The sequence below is a fragment of the Theropithecus gelada genome, chromosome 4 (genome assembly GCF_003255815.1).
Source record: "Theropithecus gelada isolate Dixy chromosome 4, Tgel_1.0, whole genome shotgun sequence".
Lineage (NCBI taxonomy): Eukaryota > Metazoa > Chordata > Mammalia > Primates > Cercopithecidae > Theropithecus > Theropithecus gelada.
The window spans coordinates 95836000-95843284 of NC_037671.1; the positions used below are offsets into that span (position 1 = coordinate 95836000).

The following is a 7285-nucleotide window of genomic DNA, read 5'->3' on the forward strand; positions in this document are numbered from 1 at the left end:
GATTTCAAAAGGGAATTTCTGGCTAAGAAGAAGTTTCGTATTATTGACAGAAAGGAAGAAAGATACAAATATATAGATAAAATATAGATGTAAACAAACACATGCACATACACATACACACACAGCTCAAGGCTAAATTTTGTAAATTTAAACCTTCCAAATTTATTTTAAATGTTAAGAGTCCAGGAGTTGGCAGCAAAGTGCAGAAAACAGAATATTTTTACATTTTAGAGATGACTATACAGAAAATGACATTCATTCACTCTATCATTCCACAATTATGTATCAATATGTGTGGGCAAGAGGGCAGCTGGCAATACAGTAAACTGAAATTGAAAAAGGGACAGCATTCTCATGGCACACTCAACTACTGTACCTGTTTAGCTGGAGGTCACATTTATAGTTATAACTGAGCACTCATGAATGGTTTGGGATTGAGGCTAAATCTCTATGAACAACTAGGTTACTTCATTTGGAAAAAGCAATCAGGTCTGGGTTCAAACCCTATCTGATTTGACTCTTTCATATTACACTTACCAAAAACACACACACACACACAAAACTGTAGAAGATAAACAGGGAAGACAATGATTAGCTCTACAGATTTTATATTGGGAATAATAAAGTGCCTTGAGGGCAATGAAAAATATCAATGCCCTTTTATTCCTCCCCAAAAATTCTACATCTAGGGCTTTACCCAAAGGGAATAACCATCGATGCATATAAAAATTGAGCTATAGCAAGGCACAGTGGTTCACACCTGTAATCCCAGCACTTTGGGAGGCTGAGGCAGGCAGATCACTAAAGGTCAGGAGTTCAACACCAGCCTAACCAACATGGTGAAAACCCCGTCTCTACAAAAAATACAACAATTAGCCAGACATGGTGGTGGGCACCAGTAATCCCAGCTACTCAGGAGGCTGAAGCATGAGAATCCCTTGAACCCGGGAGGCGGAGGTTGCTGTGAGCCAAGATCGCGCCACTGCACTGCAGCCTGGGCAACACAGTGAGACTCCATCACAAAATAAATAAATAAATAAATATAAAAAATTGAGCTGTAAGATAGTCATTACTGTATAGCTGAAGAAAAAAAATTATATCCCCAATAAATTATGATACATCCATAGAATAATATGATTCAGAATTTAAAATGTTACAGATCATTCCATGACAAGGGAAGTGATTCATCTTTATGTGAAAATTACAAAGCAATAGATATACACTAAGGGCCATTTTTAGAAATTAAAATATCATAGTATTTTTCTATATGTATATAAAAATAGATACCAAAATGCTAATAATAGTTATCACTGGGTGTAATTCTTCTTTTCTTTTCTTTTTGTTTGTCTGGATTTTCTAAATTTTCTTTTCTTTCTTTTTATTTTTGAAGACAGGGTCTTTCTCTGTTGTCCTGGCTAGAGTGCAATGGTATGATCACGGCTCACTGCAGCCTCAACTTCCAGGGCTCAAGTGATCCTCCCATTTTAGCTTCACAAGTAGTTGGCACCACAGCCATGTGCCACTCATACCTGGCTAACTTTTTTTTTTTTTTTTTTTTTACCTTTTGGAGAGACAGGGTCTCCTCACATTTCCCAGGCTGGTCTCCAACTCCTGGGATCAAAGAATCCTCCCACTTCGGCCTCCCAAAGTTCTGGGATTACAGGCATGAGTGGCCATGCCTGGCCTCTAAATTTCCTATAATGAACAAGAATAACTTATAAAGGAAGAAAAAATCTATTATATCATGAGGGTGGAGGGTAGGAGGAGGGAGAGGATCAGGAAAAATAATTAATGGGTACAAGGCTTAATACTTGGGTGATGAAATAATCTGTACAACAAAGCTCCACAGCATAAGTTTACCTATGTAACAAACCTGCACTTATACCCCTGAACTTAAATAAAAGTTTAAAAAAAAAAAAACAGATTTGAAACCTTGAAATAGTAACTATACATGAACTATAGAAACAAAAACAAGAAGTTCCCAACATTACCAAACCTGTAAGTGGGTGCAAATTTATGTAACTTATAGAAAATGGAGAAACCTGATACTCAACTTATACTCAAATCTCCTATCATTCAAGAAATGAATAATGCAAACGAAGGAAAAACATCTGAAGAAGTGCTGAGTGGGAACGAGCTGAGAGAAGAGACTTTCTGCTAGTGCTAGACAGTGTGAAACTTTAGAAGGTATCATGGTTTATGCAGGGTTAATCAAAATGGAGTAGGAAGACTGTGTGCTTCAAATACAAGGGAAATGGAGTAAGTTAAAATGATGAAAAGAATGGATCTTATTACAAAAGCACACTTATCTGAACATTTTTCCCTCTGGAAGACAATGGATGTTATGCCTACACCCAACTCCCTTTGTATCCACATCCTCCCAGGATCAACTTAGAGCAAAAAATCCTGCACCAGACAGCCTCAGCCAAATACCATACCAAACACATGGGATAGATTTAATTGATTCTTATATAATTTTCAGTTGAAACTTACTCTGATCTAAACTTCAGGCTTCTTTAAATGTCTACAAATGTTCTCTCTCTAAAGTTACCTACGCATTTGTTTTCATTTTGTTTTATATTGTTATTGTATAAAGTAGGAAGATGTAAAGATGCCTCACTTTAGGAGAAAGGTAACAGCTAGAATACAGAATCATGTCCCTTCTTCACCAGCCTCCCCAAGGCAGATCCTTAGAAGTTTCCACAGAAAAGAATTTGCCTTAAATATTTTTCAAACACTTTAATAACACAGACTGAGCTAAGTCAATTGAGAGAAAGAAGTTAACCAAGAAGCTCTGCTCAAAAACCCTAAAAGGTATGTAAAGCTTATAACTATAACAACACATAAAGGTTTAAATTGAAAATGATCTAAGAATTTGAAAAAGATCTAAGAATCAATTAATATATATGCCAGGTGATTGGTACAGTATCTGGCTGGGGGTGTTTTTAATCTAAATTGGATCTGGGAAGATGTAATTCTTTAGCATATCACTCAAAGGAAATGCTGATAATAATAATCCTATTATTAATTTCAATAGGCAACCACAAGATTACCCCCATACCTGCAAATATACCATCTATTCCCCAAGACCTGAGGGCTGTGTCAAAATCCAACTTTTCTAACTCTTCATTATGTTTATAACAAATATAAATGAACTTTCCTGTATATTAAGCTAGAGTTTCATGCTTGAGTTTTCTGAATCTTCTGTCATACAAACAGCAATGAATATAAATCTTGTCCATATTTACTGGTGCAGAGGTTAGAATGCATTTTATCCTATGTGTCAAATTCAAAGCCTGAAACAGCTTGCTGTCAGCTTCGGAAACCATTTTTACAAGTATGGCATACTGCCTCAAGCCAACCAAATACTAAAGCATGTTGGGCTGCCCACACTTCAAATCATTTGGAATGTTCTCTTGTTTTATGGTTGCAAAAGTACCTATTTCGTGGATCATCTAGTTCAAATTAAGGGCACATCTAACCTTAAACAGAAAATTCCCAGGAAACTGAAACTATAACTGACCAGGATCACATCAGCTCTGAAGGTCCATGATCTCAGGCTCATAGTCAAACATGTCATATGTTATGTTTCGAAAGGTGAGGAAATACAACATAAACTCTGTGAAACTCATGTTTTCAAGCACACACTAAGAATTCATCCTAAATATACATATGTCATAGTTGCAAAAAAAGGAAAAACTGCCACCTGCAACAAAGTAAAGGTCATTTGCAGCAAATATAAACACATTTCTGGTAAACAGCTAGCAAATTAAAGAAAAAAAAACAGCCTAATAGATTATTTCATTTCATTTCTAATTTTCATACATATGCTGAAATGTAGCAGCTTCAGCTGTGAAATGTGGTAACAAATATACCAAAGGTGAATGAAATAGTTTTGCTTGCAGTAACTGGAGCACTGTATTTATACATATTGTTTTTCCAAGCATTAATGGGTCCATCTCTCAAATCAAGCACTTAAGACATCATTTCATAAATTTGGAGTACCAGAACTTCCCCAAGGTTTGCCTCTCATGCCTTTGAGACATACTCTCTAAATCCCAGACCTATGAAGAATGTCGTAAAGGTTATTTTTGAAGTGTTAAAAAAAGAAAACACTATATTGACAAATTAAATTTTACCTAAAATTTGCCTACTGAAGCTTAAGAAATACCTGGTTCAATTATCCATTAGTGGGGCAATTCAATCCATTTGAATAGATAAATGTGGTTAGGATATGGCTCCCTGATCCAAGCCTTGTTAAGAGTTCAAGAACATATTGAAAATCAGTGCTTTTTAACCTAACTGATATTGACTAAAATGCTGAAAAGATGACAAGCCCTAGCAATAACCATTTTTAGCTGATCTTTTAGACCTGCTGTTCTTGGTGCACACGTATTATTAGATTCCTAAAACGGTTCTCGTGTTTTTTATATATTCAATAGTATATATAGATATGGTATATATAATTATACTATATATAGTATGGATACATAAATATAGGTATATGTGTGATATGGATATATATATATATAAATCCACGTGTGTGTATCATTTCCAAAACACTCATTCACAAAACAATCATCCCAAATTAAATACACCATATACAAAATCTCAAGGTGCTCAAATAACTCTAGAAACTAAGTCACATCCACCTAAGAACACTAAATTCTTACTTTCTTGCTTGTAGTCCAGCAAACTTAAGGTAAAATAGTAACTACATCCGGGTTTTAGTTACATTTATTTTTCCTAAGCAAATTTTCTCCAAGAATGCTCGGTTTGCTGAAAATTTTCAGAAAATGCTTGAGATGGTGAGTTGTTTTCTTTTTTTTCAGTTTTAGTACTGGTATATTTTACAGTAAAGTGACAAAATTGTACTTAGAGATGAGAAATCTATATCCCAAACAAAATTTGACAGTATTAATGGTTATTCTGGGACGATTTTCTTCGAAAACTTCCCACTGCAAACAATGTTTCCTACACTATCCCCTGTCTGCTTTGGTAGTATACTTTTCACACACAAAATTGTATGTAACGCATATACCAGAAATACTTCAAGGCACTCTTATTTAAGCTCCCACATTCTGTTTTTATTGTTCAAAATGATCTGCATGTTCATAATTGATGTAAAATCAATTATGTCACTAACATTTTGGCTATGCAACACTTAACAAAACATAGGGACTTTTCATCAGCACCTTTGATTTGTAGTTGGCAATGTGGTGAATAAGGCAAACAGGAATAGAGGTGTGGCAGAGACCTGGGGGTGTGAGAAAATGGGGCTTCCTTTACCCACAGGACATGTGGGGGAAAAAAAAAAACTTAACCACGTCTGCGATAAATGTACTTTTACGTTAGGTTTCATCAAATGAAACACGTATTACATACCTCGTCCATAGATTAGAATGTCTGAAGCAGTATCAGCTTATGCAAGAAACATGAGGTTCTATCCATGATTCTTAGAAACACTACTCCTAGAACTGGTTGAAGGCTTCTTAATCCAACACATAATGAAAAACAAGCTCACCAACAAACAAAGAGAAATCCTATTTTAAAAACATATGGTTTAAACTTCATCCTACCTCACTAAAAACCTGCATGCTACTACAGGGATGCCTGTATTCCCTAAGTGTCGAGACTAAGTCTAAACATTTCATCAAAGACTAAATAATAAATGAAAATTTGGGCTAGCCCTGGGGGCAATTTTCATAAAGATATGTTGTTGGTTTTTTTTTTTTTAAGGACTCTGAGCCTCCACGAATATTTTATTATTAAAAAGAAGAATGTTTCCGAAAAGAGCAGAGGAGAGAAGACTGAAATCAGGGCGACGCTGAAAACCAGCCAACACACACAGCGCTGCAGAATGAACCACATGGAAGAGGGAACCTCTCGTTTAACTGTTGGAGCGCGAAGGGACCTTTCGCTCCCGCCAACAAGGTAAATTTCAGCGCTCAAGCAGCGAGACCACCGTGTAAAAGTTCAAGTGGAGCCCATCTCCTTCCTCTTACTCCCAGCACTGAATTCTCGACCAGAACAGCCCAGCAGGGAAGGAGCCGGCGCGGGGTGCACCTCTGCAGGCGACCGTTTTCCTAGAAGGCCTAACCGCTCAGACGGGCAGCGGAGGGGGGCAGGCGGCCCGGGAGAAACCGAGTCCCTACCGGGCCCCCACCGTGTGGCGCCGGCCGAAATAACTCCAGTCCGGCTGCAAAATTCCTCCCGAAAACCCAAGCTTCTCCGGCACAACTTCGGTCTCCCCAGCCTCATTTCCCCCCACGCACACTGCCAAACCGCTCGCCCTGCCCAGCGCGGCGGATGCAAGCGCTCCCCGCCCTGTGCGACTACCTGTCCCGCGGGCCGGAGACCCCCAGCCTCACCTCAAGCGAAAAGCAGCGCGCGGGCGCCCGCGGAAGAGCCCAGGGTGCATGGCCCCATGTAGTCCCTCCCGGAACTTTCCTGACATAGCACTTCTCTCCTCCGCTGCAGAGAACAACGCTGCCAGGCGGAGGAGGAAGGAGGACGACGAGGAAGAGGTGGTGGCGGCTATAGAGGCGGCGGTGGCGGGAGCTGGAGCTGAAAGTGAGGAGCATCGCGGACGAGCGCCGCCGCCTCGCGAGCTACCGAGGGGTTCCCGCCCCCAGGGTAACCAACGCTCCCTCTTAAAGGCGCCGGCCCGGGTTTTAGACCGTGAGGTGAGTGGGAGGAGAGGAGAAAGAGGGAGGAGGCAAGTAAAGAGGGAGGAGGCAAGTAGAGACTGAGAGATCCCGGGAGGCCACGCCCGAGCTGCCCTAGGGCGGATCGCCGGCCCCTTTCCGCCGCTCCCCGCCTTGACCTCCTCTATACTCAGCTCGCGTCGCTCCTCTACCTGGGCAAAGGCATGGAGGGTACCGCAAGTGCGCCCGCCCGGCACTGAGGCAAGCCTCGCCGTTGGCCAGCGCCCTGAACCCCGCGGCCCTCTCCTAGAGGGTCGCTCCGCCCCTAATCGCTGGCAGTCCTTTTAGGGTCCTGGTTTCCCGCTCCCACGGTCCCCAAAGTGCACCTCCAGTGGCGACTGCCCAGTGGAATTGCGTTCCCTGATGCTGCTTGCGTTTCTGCCTTGGTTATTCTTCCTCATTTCCAACACAATCATGAGGGTCTCATCTAGGCGCCCAGAAGACTGAAATAACTAAAAGCCAGCTGGGGCCCCTAGACCGACCCCTGAAGGTGTCCGTGATGTGTGGCAGGGGAGACTTGCCAGGTATCCTTCTTTCTCTGGTGCTCTGTTCTCTTCCAATGGCCAGTTGCCAGCTGG

General features: G+C 40.8%; 1 protein-coding gene across 1 annotated transcript in view; it reads right to left on the minus strand.

Moving 5' to 3' along the window:
- The window catches only part of GPR63 (G protein-coupled receptor 63), a 44237-nt gene extending 37510 nt beyond the window's left edge, over positions 1–6727 (minus strand). The window contains exon 1 of the mRNA XM_025383350.1: positions 6372–6727. The gene's annotated coding sequence lies outside the window, so the exon portion shown is untranslated. The remainder of the gene's footprint in view (positions 1–6371) is intronic.
- Between the last annotated feature and the right edge of the window lie 558 nt (positions 6728–7285).